Here is a 16,721-nt window from a genome sequence, read left to right on the forward strand (position 1 = left end):
AGTATTCATAATATTCATGGAGTTTGTGGTCCTATTGAAGCATTCTGCTTGTATTTAATTGACCTTTGTGTGCCACATGTTTATCAGTGGTTTTGACAGTTTACAGGAGGCTTCTGGAACAGACAGTGATCATATATTTGACCAGAAACACCATTCTAAATTCTAAAACAAGTATCATGTTGGTTTTCTTTGAATATACGTTTGGTTGACAGTGCTATTGAAGTTTAAGAAAAATGTACTAACATCTCCTCTACTTTTGCCCCAGTCAAATTTTGAATGAATACCTCAGTTGCAGTTTTGTTGCCCATCTGAGGGTACAAAACAGTGATCAACAATCTGCAGCCCCTTAAGGACTCGTATGTTTCCTGACCCTGCTTGATCGAATGTGGTTTTCAAACTGTTTGGAAGAAGTGAAGGTGTTCATGCACAAAAAAGGATGTAAAATTGCAGAGTTAATAAATCCACAATGTCTGCTGTAATTTCACTTCATGAAGTACATCACCACGTTTAAGTGGCATCAATAGAAAAATACAAGACAAGGGAAACATGGCTGTCTCGCTTTTGGAAGAAGTACTTTCACTTGAGCTCAAACTAACACTCTTTGTGAAACACATTGAGACGGGTTCCCTTGTTCATTTCCCATTAGTGAAACAGTTCAAACAACAGTTAAATAGTATAGCTTGCAAGGAAAACCTCAAAAATGTGTTTCTGAAAATTTAAGGTTTTGCAGGACATTTTCATGAATTTGGAAAGTAATATACAAGCAGGGATTTAACGGAGCTGGCGAGAGCAGTAAACATGGTGCGTGGGCTGATTGAATTAGATGGGATGTAAAATTTTGATTTCCCAAAGGCAGATTAAGATGCAGAGATAATGTTAGCGTGTCGAGCCTCATGCCTCATGACCTGTGGCAGTTCCTGCTTGTAATAATTTGCATGCTATAAATACTCTTTAATAAAGTCCTACCCTCAGGATAAAGTTAGCGGTGCATGAGAATTTTATGGTGCCTGGTCATTTAACCTGTTGTTTAAAGGTGACGTGCAGAAGTAACTTTGTGCAGTTTTGTCTAAGGTGAGAGGTTGTCTATGTTGAACTCTCTGACACAAGATCCTGTGTGGATAGGCAGGCATTCAGGTGCAGAGGAAAGAACGAAGGGAGGACAGAGGCTGGCGTTTGGGTGTAGAGGAAGAAGGGAAGGAAGGACAGAAAGTGGTGTTCAGGTGCAGGGAAGTGTGGAGGAGGGAAGGGCCTAGCATCCTGGGTATGTTTGCCTTTTGGTGGGGTGGGGGGGAGTGGTTCCAAGCAGGGATTGCAAGATGAATAATGGGCAGGGTTGGTTTTTTTTATTCATTCATGGGATGTGGGCTTCGCTGGCTGGGCCAGCATTTATTGCCCATCCCTAGCTGCCCTTGAGAAGTTGGTGGTGAACCGAAGAAGTTGAACTGCTGCAGTCCATGTGGTGTAGGTACACCCACAGCACAGTTAGGAAGAGAGTTCCAGGATTTTGACCCAGCAACCGTGAAGGGACAGCTATATAGTTCCAAGTCAGGATGGTGAGTGACTTGGAGGGGAACTTCTAGATGGTGGCATTCCCATCTATGTGCTGCCATTGTCCCTCTAGATGGTAATGGTTATGGGTTTGGAAGGTGCTGTCAGTATTGGGGTCTTGTGGATTGAAGTCAGGGTGCTGGGTGACAGAGAGAACAATCACAGTTATAGTGGAGAATTAGATTCGGTAGGGGGATAGGTCCAGTGTCAGGATTGGATATTCAAAGGGTGGGTCACACAGGAGCGAACGAAAGCATTGAGGAGGATAACGGGAAGGTTCAGTGTTAGTGTGGGCATTTGGACAGCAAGGGTATAGGTGCAGGGGGAGAGATGGAATGTCAAGGGAGGTGGCAATAGAGTCCAGAGTAATTGTGGAGGAGGATGTTCAAGAGTCACAGAAGGAAGACAAAGGATTATGTTGGGTGGGTTAAGAGTAGTGGGGGACGATCTTGAGGTAACAGGATGGAAGCTGGAAGATGCAGGACCAGGTCTGAAATGTAAGATGAACCATGTTTAGGGTATTGTTAAAAAAACAGATTGGAGTAGATTGGAAGTAGGAGGAGGACTGTCTTGGATGGGTGGATCTCTGGGTATGCACACTTGCTGATTAAAGGGACTCCCTGATCATTAGTTATTTGGTTGAGAACCATGGATAAGCATGCTTTCCTCTCTACACAGCCCTCTTTACACAGTGCAATAACTATGGGTTTAATTCATCTGATATTCCTGCAACCTTGGGAGCAGGGGGAGAGAATGTGACGAAGGAGAGATCTTGCTGTCTAACAACAGAGGCTGCAAAGCCAACAGCAGGCAGCAGCAGAAGGGGAGGCTGGTCTGGATAAAGAATCCAGGGAAGGTATTGGCGAACACAGGCACTGCGATGTCAATGCTTCCTGAGGGTATGAGCAGCAACATCCAGTAAGAGAGAGAATGCCAGAGACAACTGAGGATGTCCTGGGAAAAGGTCAATGTGGTAGGTTGGATTGTGCATCATGATGTACAGCCATGTGGATTTGGTGGCAACCACATACCAGGGTCTCTCAAGGAGAGATTGCAGAGTTCTGAGACGCAGAGGGACCTGGGTGCCCTAGTGCATGAATCACAAAAGTTTAGTATGCAGATACAGCAGGTAATTAGGAAAGCTTATAGAATGTTATCATTTATTGTGAGGAGAATTGATTACAAAAGTAAGGAGGTTATACTTCAGTTATTCAGGGCATTGGTGAGACCACATCTGCAGTATTGTGTACAGTACTGGTCTCCTTATCTAAAGAAGGATGTATTAGAAGCAGTTCAGAGAAGGTTTCCCACACTGATACCAGGAATGGGAAGGTAGTCATATGAGGAAAGGCTGGATGGTTAGGCTTGTATCCACTGGAATTTGGAAGAGTAAGAGGTGACTTGACTGAAGCATATAAGAGCCTGAGGGGTCTTGACAGGGTGGATATGGAGAGGATGTTTCCTCTTCTGGGAGAATCAGGACAATGTTTAAAAATAGGCGTTGCTCATTTAAGACAAAGCTGAGGAGAAATGTTTTCTTTCAGAAGGTTGAAAGTCTTTGGAACTCTTCCTCAAAAGGCAGTGGAAGGCAGAACTAGATAGATCTTGATTAACAAGGGGGTGAAATGCTATCAGAGGTAGGCAGGAATGTGGAGTTGAGGTTACATTCAATATGATTGCATTGAATAGCAGAGAAGGCATGAGGGGCTGAGTGGCTTACCCCTCCTAATTCATATGTTTGTAAGGTTACAGTGACACTCAATTTCTCCACCAGTTGTGGCTTCCAAGGTGCAACAGGTGACACAGGCTCCCATGCATAGGTGTATAAAGGAGGTGATCAATGCCTTATTTGTCGTGCCAACAAATTTATCCACTTCCCACTGCTTAGTACAACTAGACAGCAAGGTCAGCAACATTCGGTGCTATCGCTCGGTTTCCTCGAGTGCAAGGGGTCATCGATCCTCCCCTGTGGCTATTGGAGCTCCCTGCAAACAGCCAGCTGTATTTATGAACACACAAATGGTGTGCAACCACAGGAGATCAATCATGCAGGCCTGTGCTTGTTTCCCAGGGAGCTGTCACAATGCATTCATCTTGCACGACTCACGGCTTCCATAATATTTTTTTGAAGCCCTCTCAGCCCAGGTTGAAGGATGGATCCTTGCTGACAAGGGCTATCCACTGTGTACATGGCTGATGACTCCAGTGATGCAGAGGAGCATCACAATCAAACACATGCTTCCACCAAAGCCATCCTGGAGCGCACCATTTGGTCTGAAGGCACTCTGCAATACACACCACAGAGGTGTCACTAATAGTAGTGGTCTACTGTGCACTGCACAACCTGGTTCTGCAGTGGGAAGAGTGCAAGGAATATCAGCCCTCCTCAGATGACAACGATTTGTCAGAGTATGAGGAGGCCATAGATGCGAATGAGCTTTTCATGGTTGCCAGGGCCATGGAGAGCTGTGCAAAGGATGCCAGGGAAGTATGATCTATGCAAGGTTTGCGTAACAGTAAGGCATTTGCACGACCATCAACTTTCTGGGGTGAAGACATAGCCCTGACATCCTCCCTTGTGGAGTTAACTATAAACCTGTGTCCTCTATCACCTAGAATAGAACGAGAATGGAGCTTTGTCACACATACTTGCTATTTTTTTCTTATTCTTTCATGGAATGTGGGCATCACTGGAAAGGCCAGCATTTGTTGCCTGTCCCTCGCTAGGCAATTTCAGAGGGCAGTTAAGAGCCAACCATATTGCTGTGGGTCTGGAATTACATGTAGGCTAGACCAGGTAAGAATGCATTACTAAAGGGCATTAGTGAACCAGATGGGTTTTTACAACATTTGATGATGGTTCAGTGGTCACCATTACGGAGACTATGGTTTTCAATACCAGATTTATTAATTAAATTTTAAATTCCACCAGTGCCATGCTAGTGAGTGCTGGTACCAAAAACATCTTTGGGGCATGTGGACATACATGTAAGAGCCTGCCTTGCCCAATTATTCTGATCCAGTACCATCTTTAAAGTACATTCATTACAACTGCACCTGTCTCAGTTATACCTGCTGAGAGCAATCTGAGCCAATACCCTTTCGAGTGCAAAGAAAGGAGGGGCCAGTTATGCCTGCATTTTAAGCCATGTTCCACAGAATGACATCACAGAAGTGGCAATTCACATGAACATCCAATAAAGAATGCACAAAAGTGCGATACATCTTATTCAGGAATAATATTTAGTCCCTATCTCCTTTGTAACCATCAAATTATGACATACATGGGACGTGCCACGACCATTAGATATGATACCATGACAAGCCCCAACACTTATCAGTAAGTACATACAATTATATAAATGACATTATCTTGTGCTTATATGTACAAGTGCAAAACAGGTGGATAAATCATAAATCATGAGCCATCTTTGTGCTCATACTTTCTTAAGATTTCTTTTTCCGTTGATATGTCTAAGTGCAACTCCGACATCAGCAGCTGAGGTGGAAGCAGTCTGCTCAGTGTGATGCCCCATTGCCTTGGATAACTGTGGTTGGGGTCCTCTGACGATGTGTGGCCTACTGGGGGTCTCCTGCACTGGTGCAGGGGCAGCCCCTTTGGTCTCACCTGCTGGAGCTATTGAGGTCAATAATGGAGGGGATGAGAAGACACCCTGGAGGTGTCCTGAGAGCAGGGTCTGGGGGCACATGCCCCTTCTCCATCTCGGTGTGCGAAAGCATATCCCTGTCTCCCTGAGGGGAAGGGGCTCATGGAGGGTGGTCCAGGGGTCTTGTCCCCCTCTCATCTAGCCACTGCTACACTGAGCCCCTGGTACATTGATGGAATGTGGATCTAAACACATATGGATCAAATGTTTGACCTGGCTCTCCATAATGGTCCTCATCCTCTCTATGGATGAAGACATGTAGTCAAATGCTTGAGACATGGCAGAACACATGGCTAGCTTGGACTCCTCCATACCCCACACAAAGCTGTGCATAATCTCATGTATGACCTGCGGTCAAAGGCCCATCATCAGCATGAGGGTCAGCAGGAGCCTGTTTCCCATCAGTTCTCCAGTCATCTGAGTACTCAGCTGTCACATCCTCCCTCAACTGCTGGGACGTGTCTGCGCTGTGCTCACCAGATTGTGCTCCTGAACCTGAACACAAACACTCTATGACCACTTGAGTGTAACTGCACTGGCGGTGGTTGCTAATGAGGCAGGTGACAGTGCATTCTGGGGCATTGGATTCTTCATCTCCAGAGGACCCCTCTTCGGGCTCCTGCCATTTTTTTTATTCGTCATGGATGTGGGTGACACTAGCTAGACCAGCATTTATTGCCCATCCCTAATTGCCCATGAGAAGGTGGTGGTATGTTGCCTTCATGGAGTGCTGCAATCCATGTGTTGTAGGAACAGCCACAGTGCTGTTAAGAAAGGAGTTCCAAGACTTTGACCCTGCGACAGTGAAGGAAAGATGATATAGTTTCAAGTCAGGATGGTGTGTCACTAGGAGGGCAATTTGCAGGTGGTGATGTTCCCATGCATCTTCTGCCCTTGTCCTTCTAGGTGGAAGAAGTAGTAGGTTTGAAAGGTGCTGTTGAAGGAATCTTGATGAATTGCTGCAGTAGATGGTACGCCCTGCCTTCACTATGTATCGGTGGTGAAGAGAGTGAATGTTTAAAGTGGTAGTTGGGGTGCCAGTCAAGTTCGTTGCTTTGCCTTAGATGGTGTTGGGCTTCTTGAGTGTTGTTGAAACTGCACTCATCCAGACAAGCAGACAGTATTCCATCACACTCCTGACTTGTGCCTTGTTGATGGTGGACAGGCTTTGGGGATTCAGGAGGTGAGTTACTTCTCTGCAGAATTCCTTACCTCTGACTTGCTCTTGTAGCCACAGTATTTATATGGTTGTTAAAGTTCAGTTTCTGGTCAATGGCAACCCCCCAGGATGCTGATAGTTGGGTATTGAGCAATGCCATTGAATGTCATGGGGAGATGGTTAGATTCCCTCTCGTTTGAGTTGCTCATTGCCTGGTACTTGTGTGAAGTAAATGTTACTTGCTTCTTATCATTCCAGTCTTGAATATTGTTCAAGTCTTGCTGCGTATGGAAACGGACTGTTTCAGTATCTGAGGAGTCATGAGTGGTGCTAAATGTCATGTGATCATCTCTGAACAGCTGCGGCATGGTCCTTGGATGCAGGTGACTTGTTGTGAAGAACCAGATGGCATTAAGAATCATCACAGTTTGAGCAAGTCACATTTTATTACATGTCTCCTGAGAGCCCAAATGTCAGCACCAGGGTAGTTGCCTCCTCCTCCTCACGAATGGCAAGTCCAGCCTCACTGCGAAGGATCATGCTCCCTCCTCACCAATGATCTCCATCACCTCTTACTCTGTGGCTGTCAGGAGCCTGAGGTCAGCAACTCTTTCTCCCCTTCCATCTTCTTTCCCAGGGCAGGATTTTTAGGAAGGAGTGCGGGCGCAATTGGCGGGCCCAGGAGTGGCCGGGGAATGGACCGCCACCCGCGATCGGCCTCAGACCGCGATTTCACACTGGCTGGCCAATTAATGGCCGGCCAAAGTGAAATGAGTGGTGAAATGCTCAGCGCTGTTGGGGTGGGGTGCGGAAGGAGGACAGGCGCTCATGTAAGTGCAGGCACAGGGGAACATGGATTGAAAGCTCCCTGAAGGCAGAGAGCTGCCTCAGGGATCGGAAGAATTTAAAAGCAACAAATAAAGGTTTTAAAATCCGGAAAAAAATGTCCACGCATTAGAATCAGTCACCTGAACATATAGATGATGAAAATTCTGTCCATACATTGTTTTTTTTAAAATTTAATAATGGAAACCTCATCCCACTCATTTGAGATTTCATCAAAAATGCAAAGTTTGCCTGGTAGATTGCCTGTCCGCCAACCGTAAGGTTGGATGGACCACGAGAAATCAGGGACAATTTGAACTTTAATGGCCTTAATTGCTCTCTTAATTGTTGGTAGGCATGCCCGCCAACCAAAATATTGCGTGAGCATGGAATGACGTCAGGACGCTTGCCTGACGTCATGCGTTATTTTATTCTCGAGTGGAACAGGTGCGTGTCCGCACACCATGTTAAAAATTCTGCCCATGGTATTGTGGGTCTGCTTGTCCTGCATGACAAAGTGCAGAGATAATGACATGTCAAGTGACATCTAACCCCCTTGTCTGCCTGCATCCCTGTCACACATATGGGCCTGTTAGCCACACATCACATTCAAGTACACACAAAATCCAAACTTTGGCTTCAATTGCCATATGGCACTAACGCTGATCACACATTTACTCCTCTGGCATAGCTGCCCACTTAAACATATAAATTATTGATGACCCTTGAGCGAAGGAGGCACTGCAGAACCATGGGGCAGCATTCGGTCAACATTCAGCAATGAGGAATTTAATAGTGGGTCTTGTGGAGAAAACTGCAGTGCTCTGACAGTGAAGCAGAGCAACGTTTGAATACTGCTAGCTGATGGTAGATTTCACCAATGGGAATCCTCCCCAGTTGTTGAATCACATGTCTTTCCAGTGCACACTCCCTGCAGATTAAATTTTAATTGTAATCGCGTACAAAATGGGAATGGGTAAAAGAGCAGAAGTGATGCACACTTTTGGCTATGTCAACGGGAATGGCATGCCATTGACAAAATTCCACTTATGGTGTCTTTAACTAAATTTTTAAAATAATCCTTCTTGTTATTGTTAACAACCTTCCACCCCCACCTATCCTCCTCCTCCTCCTGCTCCTCTTCCTCCCCTTCTCCTTTTCCTCTCCCCGCCTCCTTCTCCTCCCCCCTCCTTCTCCTCTTCCTCTCCTCCTCCTTTTCCCCCCTCCTCTCCCCAGGCATCCTGTGACCAATGGAGGGACCTGCCAGTGGGAAGGGAGACGCCAATGGGAAGCCATCCCCTACCTGTTACAGTGACCCCCCCACCCATCCCCTCCTGGCCGGGGCATCCCTGACTCGCCAAAGCAATTCCACCCTACTCACCAGCACTCTGGGGATTCAGCAATGATCGCCATTGAGGAGGGATGTCCATGCTTCAGGAGAAGGTGCGGTGAGAAATTCCTCCTGGTGGAGCCAGTGATCCTAATGGCAGCCAGTGGGTACCTTAATTGGGAATTAATCTTGACGGGGCTATCAGAAATTGCTGAGGCGGTGTTTCCACCAGCTATCCAGCTGGTGGACAGGCTGACCTCCGCGACCTTTCAATTCCTCTCAAAGTTCCAGATTGCTTTCATCAGACCTGGAAAAAAATAGGTTTTAAGCAAGTTCAGAGGCAGAGAGATGATGGGAGTGGGGAGAAAGAACAAAGCAGAATGGTTTTATGAAGAGTAAAACGTGTTTGACTAATTTGCTAGAGTTCTTTGAAGATGTGACAAGCAAAGTGGATAATGGGGATCTTGTAGATGTAGTATATCTGGACTGCCAGAAGGCCTTTGATAAGGTGCTGCACAAAAGATTAGTAGATTAATACACAAGCTAAGATCACACTGAGTTAAGAGTAATCTACTAGCTTGGATATAGAGGATTGGCTAACCGACAGAAAGCAGAGAGTCGGGATAAATGAGTCTTCTTCTGGATGGCAAGCTGTAACTAGTGGGGTGCCACAGGGTTCAGCCTTTGGGCCCCAACTATTTACAATCCATATTAATGACTTGGATTCAGGGATAGAAGGCACTAAAGCTAAATTTGCAGATGATACCAAAATAGGTGGGAAAGTAAGTTGCAATGAAGAAATAAAAAATTTACAAATGGATATGGGCAGGTTAGGTGAATGGGCTAAAATTTGGCAGATGGAGTTTAATGTGGATAAATGTGAGGTTATCCATTTTGGTCGGAAAAATAAAAAGGTGACTCATTATTTAAATGGAGAGAAACTTCAGAATGCTTCAGTGCAGAGGGATCTAGGTGTCCTCTTGCATGAATCGATGAAAGCTAGTATGTAGGTACAACAGGTAATAAGGAAGGCAAATGGAATTTTGGCATTTATTGCTAAAGGAATAAAGTATAAAAATAGGGAAGTGTTGTTGCAACTATACAATGCATTGATGAGACCATACCTGAACTACTGTGCACAGTTTTGGTCCCTTTACTTGAGGAAGGATATAGTTGCATTGGAGGCAGTTCAGAGGAGGTTCACTAGGTTTATTCCAGAGATGCAGGGCTTGTCTTATGAGGAGAGATTGAGCAATTTAGGCCTATACTCACTAGAGTTTAGAAGGATGAGAGGAGATCTAAATGAGGTATATAAGATGCTAAAGGGGATAGACAAAGTAGCTGTGGAGCGGATGTTTCCCCTTGTGGGGCATTTTAGAATGAGGGGCCATAGTTTTAGGCTAAGAGGTGGTAGATTTAAATCAGAGATGAAGAATTACTTTTCTCAAAGGTTTGTGAATCTGGAATTCACTACCTCAGAGTGTAGTGGATGCCGGGACGCTGAATAAATTTACGGAGGAGATAGACAGATTTTTAATTAGTAATGGGTTGAAAGTTTCTGGTGAGAGGGCAGGAAATTGGAGTTGAGGCCGAAATGAAATCAGCCATGATCATATTGAATGGTGGGGCAGGCTTGAGGGGCTGAAATGCCTACTCCTGCTCCTAGTTCTTATGTTCTTATGAGAAGGTCTGTAATAGAGTGGAGAATAGGGAGATTAAATGACAAAACGGATGATGATGCAAGGCAAAAGGAGATGGTAATGGGATAAATAAATAAACAAGAGATGAGTATAGAGGATGTGTGAATAGGAGAATCATCACCAACAGCTAGCTTCTTAAAAAAATTGGAGGAAGAGGTTGTGATTTGAAATTGTTGAACTCAACATTAAGCCCGGAAGCCAATAAAAATTAACTTCAGCAATTCGAAAAGAAGACCATCACCGTCTTCTCAGGGTAACTAAGAATGGGCAATAAATGCCGATCTTGAAGGTAATGACCATATTCCAAGAATGTATATTTAAAAAATGCCTTTACAAGACCTTAGTGGTACCAAAAGGAGTTGAGTCCTTGCATGCCTTTTCTATAGTCCAATCTTCAGTAGATTAAGGTAATCGATTCCCGTGGGGATCAATTCCCTTTTCTACTCAGAATGATTCCAATGGGAGCTAAAGAGTTTTAAACATTTTGGGCAGAATTTGATAAGAAGAGCATGGTTCCCGGGAACTGCCACGTGCACAATCACAATGCAAGTGTGCACGGTGCGCTAATGCCCCATGTACAATCACATAGTGGGGAATCACTCTCAGCAGCCTGCTTCCTCATCAGATGCTGATGTCGGAGTGGCAACAAGGTGTAGTGGTTGTTAAAAAAAATTAAGAAGTATTGCAGGCACATTGCTGCCACAGGTGCTGAGACACTGTTATGTTTTGCATAGGTATATAGATATCACAATATATATTGTTCACTTGACTACTCTGTGCATTATGTGCATTTGTTTGGACTTCCTCCTTTGGAGGGCGCATTGCACTGTCATACTTCATGTTTGGCAGCTTTTTTTTACACAAAATGCTTCTTTATTCATTTGTTCACAAGTCTTCAATAAACTGTTACTCCATCATGATACAGATGTAGAAGAATTACAATGTAGAAAAATTACAATAGGTAATAGGACAAAAGATTCAAATACATGTCAAATGGACACAAACATTACAACTGTAGCCCATTGGTAAGAACATTACTCCTTATGAACAAGGCAGACAAATAGTCAACACTATCGCAGAAACCTCATTGGATGAGAACAGTGAATTTAAGTTGTTTGTCAGAAACTCCACAAGTCACGAGAAAACAGCCAATAGTTGTCTATACCTGTCAGCAATGACTGGCTGAGTAACTCTTTCGAGTACAAACCCGTTTCCATCTGTTTCAGATGAAGTTACATTGTTTCATAGTTTGCCATTGTGAGATTTGAACTCTTGATCTTGGGGTTACAAACCCAGTACCATAACCACTTGGCTATTTAGGCCAAGCTAAATATGGAATGCTTCACGAATTTGCGTGTCATCCTTGCGCAGGAGCCATGCTAATCTTCTCTGTATCGTTCCAATTTTAGTATATGCGCTGCCGAAGCGAGCACGTAAGAAGATGTAACTCTTTCGATTACAAGCCCGTTTCCATCTGTTTCAGATGAAGTTACATTGTTTCATAGTTTGCCATTGTGAGATTTGAACTCTTGATTTTGGGGTTACAAACCCAGTACCATAACCACTTGGCTATTTAGGCCAAGCGACTGGCTGAGTAAAGAGGACGGAATGCACAGGTGATAGACATTGTTTCATTAAGGGCTGAAAGCACATATTAACAAGAGTCACACGCCTTGGCGTTCTGTCCTGCTGCCCAACAGTGGTAGGGGTCCCTATTAGAGGGCTCTCTACGCAGGAGTCCTCCCCTTTTTCCATTAGAGAGGGTGTTGCATACAGCAGTCCCGTACCATTATAGGTTATGATGGTTCACGGACTCCCAGGCTGTCAGTACTTTCTGCGGCCTTGAGGAATCTGTGTTCCATGCATGCATAGGTTGTGGTGGATTGCACCCCTTTTTTTGTTTTTTGAGAGAGTTGTTTGTTACGTTCTGGTTGCACTTCAGCCCCACACTTCTGATCTTTAGCCACCCGATGAGGAGGAGGGGGCGAGCAGGGAGGAGGGCCTTCTCAAAAGCCTGCTTCTGGGCCTGGCCAAGTTGGCCATTAACAGGTCCAGGCAGCAGGCAGTCGAGGGGTCATCTGGCCCGATTGTCTGCTCCTCTTCTGTGGCTATGTTCACAGCTGGATGTTCTCAGAGAGGGAGCACTCGGTATCCACTGGCACACTTGAGGCCTTCTGCAGCCGGTGGGCACTGTGGGGGCTGGAGCACTTCCCCAGCCCCCAAATTAACATTTTAATTTAATTCAGCAAGCTTCCTTTTAATTTTTTCTTTAGTTAAAGTGTCCCTTAGGAGGCTATCCGTTGGTTTAATTTGTTTCTTTTCAACTGGTTAACTTATCAATTTGTCAAATTCGTTTTACTCAAAAAAGTATAAAGAAAGACTGGGCTGGTGGGCACCGTGGGGGCTGGAGTGCATCATTGACCCCAAAAACAACATTTTGATTTAATTTGGAAAGTTTCCTTTAAATTTTTCTTTAGTTTCAGCGTCCCTTTAGGGCTGTCAATTTGTTTAAATCAGATTATTTGATTAATCGTTCTTAGTTTATACATGTACCCAAAAGAGTATAAAGGGAGACCACCTGTTTAAGGGGACATCACTTTAATTAGTTTATTAGCTTATTTTATTGACTGTTTAATTTAAAAGAGCATAAACAGGAATCACATACCGTGGCATTCCATCCTGCCATCCGATGGTGGTGGGGGTCCCCAGTGGTCTTTGCTGAAGTAGTCGACTTCATGGAAATAACATGACTTTGTGACTTTATAACATGACGTTAAATAACTTTGTGTGGACTTCCACTACAATCAAGAATGTGTGTCCAAGAAGTAGTCCGGCAAAGTCCACATGAAGTCTCTGCCATGGGTGGTCAGGCCAAGCTCACGGATGTAATGGGGCAGGTACAGGAGAAGACTTCATTTCTTGGCATGGCAGGTAATCACTCACCATGCCTTCAATGTCTTTATGTAGTTGTGGCCACCATACATGTAGACAAGCTAATGCTTTCATTTTGATGATTCCATTGTGACTGAGGTGAAGTTCTTCCAACACTCATGTTTGGAATTTTGGAGGAATAACAATTCTGATTCCCCATAAAAAACAACTGTCTTGCAGAATCAGCTCAAATCTATGCATCTAGTAAGGCTTAAGGTCAGTAGTCACTTCTTTCAGCAAAGCCTTTGACAAGGTCCCACATGGAAGACTTATAAAGAAGGCAAATGCACATGGGATACAGGGTAATTTGATAAGGTGGATTTAAAATTGGCTTGGTCGTAGGAGACAGAGGATGCTTTAGGAACTGGAAGCCAGTGTTCTGTGGTGTAACACAGGGATCTGTGCTGGGTCCCCTATTATTTGTCATTTATATAAACAAAATGGATGACAATGTGGGGGTAGGATTAGTAAGTTTGCGGATGACACAAAGATTGGCTGGGTGGTTAACAGTGAGGTTTAGTGTCTTGGGCTACAGGAAGATACAGACGGGATGGTCAAATGGGCAGATAAGTGGCAGATGGAATTTAACCCTGAAAAGTGTGAGGTGATACATTTTGGAAGGAGTAATTTGACAAGGAAGTATTCAATGAAGGGCATGACACGAGGAAGTTCTAAGGAACAAAAGGTCCTTGGCGTGTGTGCCCATAGCGGAGGGGCATATTAGTGGGGTGGTGAAAAAGGCATATGGGACACTTGCCTTTATCAATCAAGGCATAGATTACAAAAGTAGAGAGGTCATGTTGGAGTTGTATAGGACCTTGGTGAGGCCACAGCTGGAGTACTGTGTGTAGTTCTGGTCACCACATTATAGGAAGAATGTGATTGCACTGGAGGGGCTGCAGAGGAGATTCACCAGGATAAAAGCAAAAAACTGCAGATGCTGGAAATCCAAAACAAAAATAAAAATAAAAATACCTGGAAAAACTCAGCAGGTCTGGCAGCAATTGCGAAGAGGAACACAGCTAATGTGTCGAGTCCGTATGACTCTTCAACAGAACTAAGTAACTAAGTCACCCCACCCCCACTAGGGCTATCTATACCTTGCTTGTCCTGCTTTCTACCCTTAATTAGCACATTCCTTAGATAATATCACCACCTTCAACACCTCTTTGTCCTTTTGTCTATGACATCTTTTGGCTATCTCCACCTATCACTGGCCCATTGTCCAGCTCCACTTGTCCCCCCACCCCCCACTTAAACCAGCTTATATATCACCTCTCTTCTATTTTTACTTAGTTCTGCTGAAGAGTCATACGGACTCAAAACGTTAACTGTGTTCCTCTCCGCAGATGCTGCCAGACCTGCTGAGTTTTTCCACGTAGATTCACCAGGATGTTGCCTGGGATGAAACATTTAAGTTATGATGAGAGGTTGTATAGAAGTGGGTTGTTTTCATTGAAGCAGAGAAGACTGAGGGGTGACCTGATCGAGGTGTACAAGATTTTGAAGGGCATGGACAGGGGGATAGGGAGCAGCTGTTCCCCTTGGTGGAAAGGTCAGTCACGAGGGGACATAAATTCAAGATGAGGGGCAGGAGGTTTAGGGGGGATGTGAGGAAAAACTTTTTTACCCAGAAGGTGGTGATGGTCTGGAATGCCCTGCCTGGGAGGGTGGTGGAGGCGGGTTGCCTCACATCCTTTAAAAAGTATCTGGATGGGCACTTGGCATGTCATAACATTCAAGGTTATGGGCCAAGTGCTGGTAAATGGGATTAGGTAGGTAAGTCAGGTGTTTCTCATGTGTCGGTGCAGTCTTGATGGGCCAAAGGGTCTCTTCTGCACTGTGTGATTCTATGATTCTTGAGGTACACACCAACCCTTCTGTGTGTACAGGTAAACTTTGAGAGCACAGCATCCCGCTGCATTTCAAGTTGAACTTGATCCCCTTTAACAGGTAACATGTCTATCTGGTTCACATTGAAAGCAATGACTTCACTTTGGGTTGTGGAGCTGTGGTGTAATGGAAGCCTGGAAAGTGCGTTCGTGTTTCCATGATTCTCAGTAGAGTGAAATGTAATTTTGTACTGGTAAGCTGATAAGACCAATGCCCACCTTTATAGGCGTGCAGCGGCAACTGTCAGGGTTTGTGACTTCAGGCTAAGCAACCAGGTCAAAAGCTTGTCTAATTAATGTGAATTTACGCCCACACAAATATTGGTGGATCTTCTTGACTTCATGGATTAGTTCAAGAGCTTCCTTCTCAATTTGGGCATAATTTTGTTCTGTCTTGGACAATGTGCGTGAGGTGTATGCAATGGGCCTTTCACTGCCATCAGGAAATGTGTGGGAGTTGATAGCTCCAACACCATATCCAGATACATCACAAGCCAGGCTGATAAGGCAACTTTTTATTGAAATGTGCCAGGACTTTAGCAGAAATTGCTTGAGTTCCTTGAAACTTTCCTTACAGGCTTGTGACCAATCCATTTTGCATTTTCCTTCAGCAGATTATTTAATGGTGCTGCCTTGGTAGGCAAACTGGAAATGAATTTGCCATATTAATTCACAAGTCCCAAAAATGAATGAAGCTCCTTAACATTTTGGGGCTGTGGTGCATTCATCACTGCCTCCACCTTTCTGGGTGAGGTTGAGTGGCTAGTTTCATCGATTACATGTCCCAGCTACTCCACTGAGGGCTTCAGGAACGCACATTTGGATTTCTTACAGCAGATGTGTATTTTTCCAGTCTACGCAGGACCCTGCCTAGATTCTCTAAATGAGTGGGGAGGTTTTTCCTGGTGATGAGCACATGTCTTGGAAGTAGATTACATCAGGAAGGCCCTGCAGTATTTTGTCCATGGGCTGCAGAAATAAGGCTGGCGATGACACGATTCCAAATGGTAGTCACTTGTATTGATATAGACCTCTGTGTGTGCTGATGGTTGTATACTTCCTGGAATCTTCATTCAGCTGCATTTGCAAAATGCTTCTCAAGTTTTGTGAATAATTAACCTCCATTCAGAGCAGCAATTTTCAGTAGCAGGTACTGATGCACTTCCAGGAAAAGATTAATGGTGATTTTTTTAGTCACCACATATTCTGATAGACCCATCATCCTTCACATGCCCAGGGTCCAGAAAGAGGGATGAGGTCGTACATCAAGAATTCAGGGAGTTAGGCAGTAGACTAAAAAGCAAGACCTCTCGGGTTGTAATCTCTGGATTACTCCCATTGCCACGTGCTAGCGAGCTCAGAAATAGGAGAATAGCGCAGATGAATACATGGTTTAAGGGTTGGTGCAGGAAGGAGGGTTTTAGATTCCTGGATCACTGGGACCGTTTTTGGGGAAGGTGAGACCTGTATAAGCAGGACGATCTACATCTGAACCAGAGTGGGACTAACATCCTTGCAGGTGGATTTGCTAGTGCTGTTGGGAGGAGTTTAAACTAATTCGGAAGGGAGAGGGGACACAGAATGTTAGCAGAATAGGGACACATTGTAATACAGTAAAACAATCAAGTCAGAGGGAGTATAGCTGCATTAAATCTCAAGGGAGTAAGG

At 44.6% G+C, this 16,721-nt stretch overlaps 1 protein-coding gene and 1 non-coding gene across 12 annotated transcripts in view; one reads left to right on the forward strand and one right to left on the reverse strand.

Annotated features, from left to right (window-relative positions):
• Nucleotides 1–16,721, forward strand: part of fam172a (family with sequence similarity 172 member A) — a 684,886-nt gene that overhangs the window by 301,734 nt on the left and 366,431 nt on the right. The window lies entirely within an intron of this gene.
• LOC121277586 lies at nt 11,557–11,663 on the reverse strand. Its single transcript, XR_005942945.1, has one exon. It is a non-coding gene; the product is annotated as a U6 spliceosomal RNA (small nuclear RNA).

Source organism: Carcharodon carcharias, chromosome 4 (genome assembly GCF_017639515.1).
Source record: "Carcharodon carcharias isolate sCarCar2 chromosome 4, sCarCar2.pri, whole genome shotgun sequence".
NCBI lineage: Eukaryota > Metazoa > Chordata > Chondrichthyes > Lamniformes > Lamnidae > Carcharodon > Carcharodon carcharias.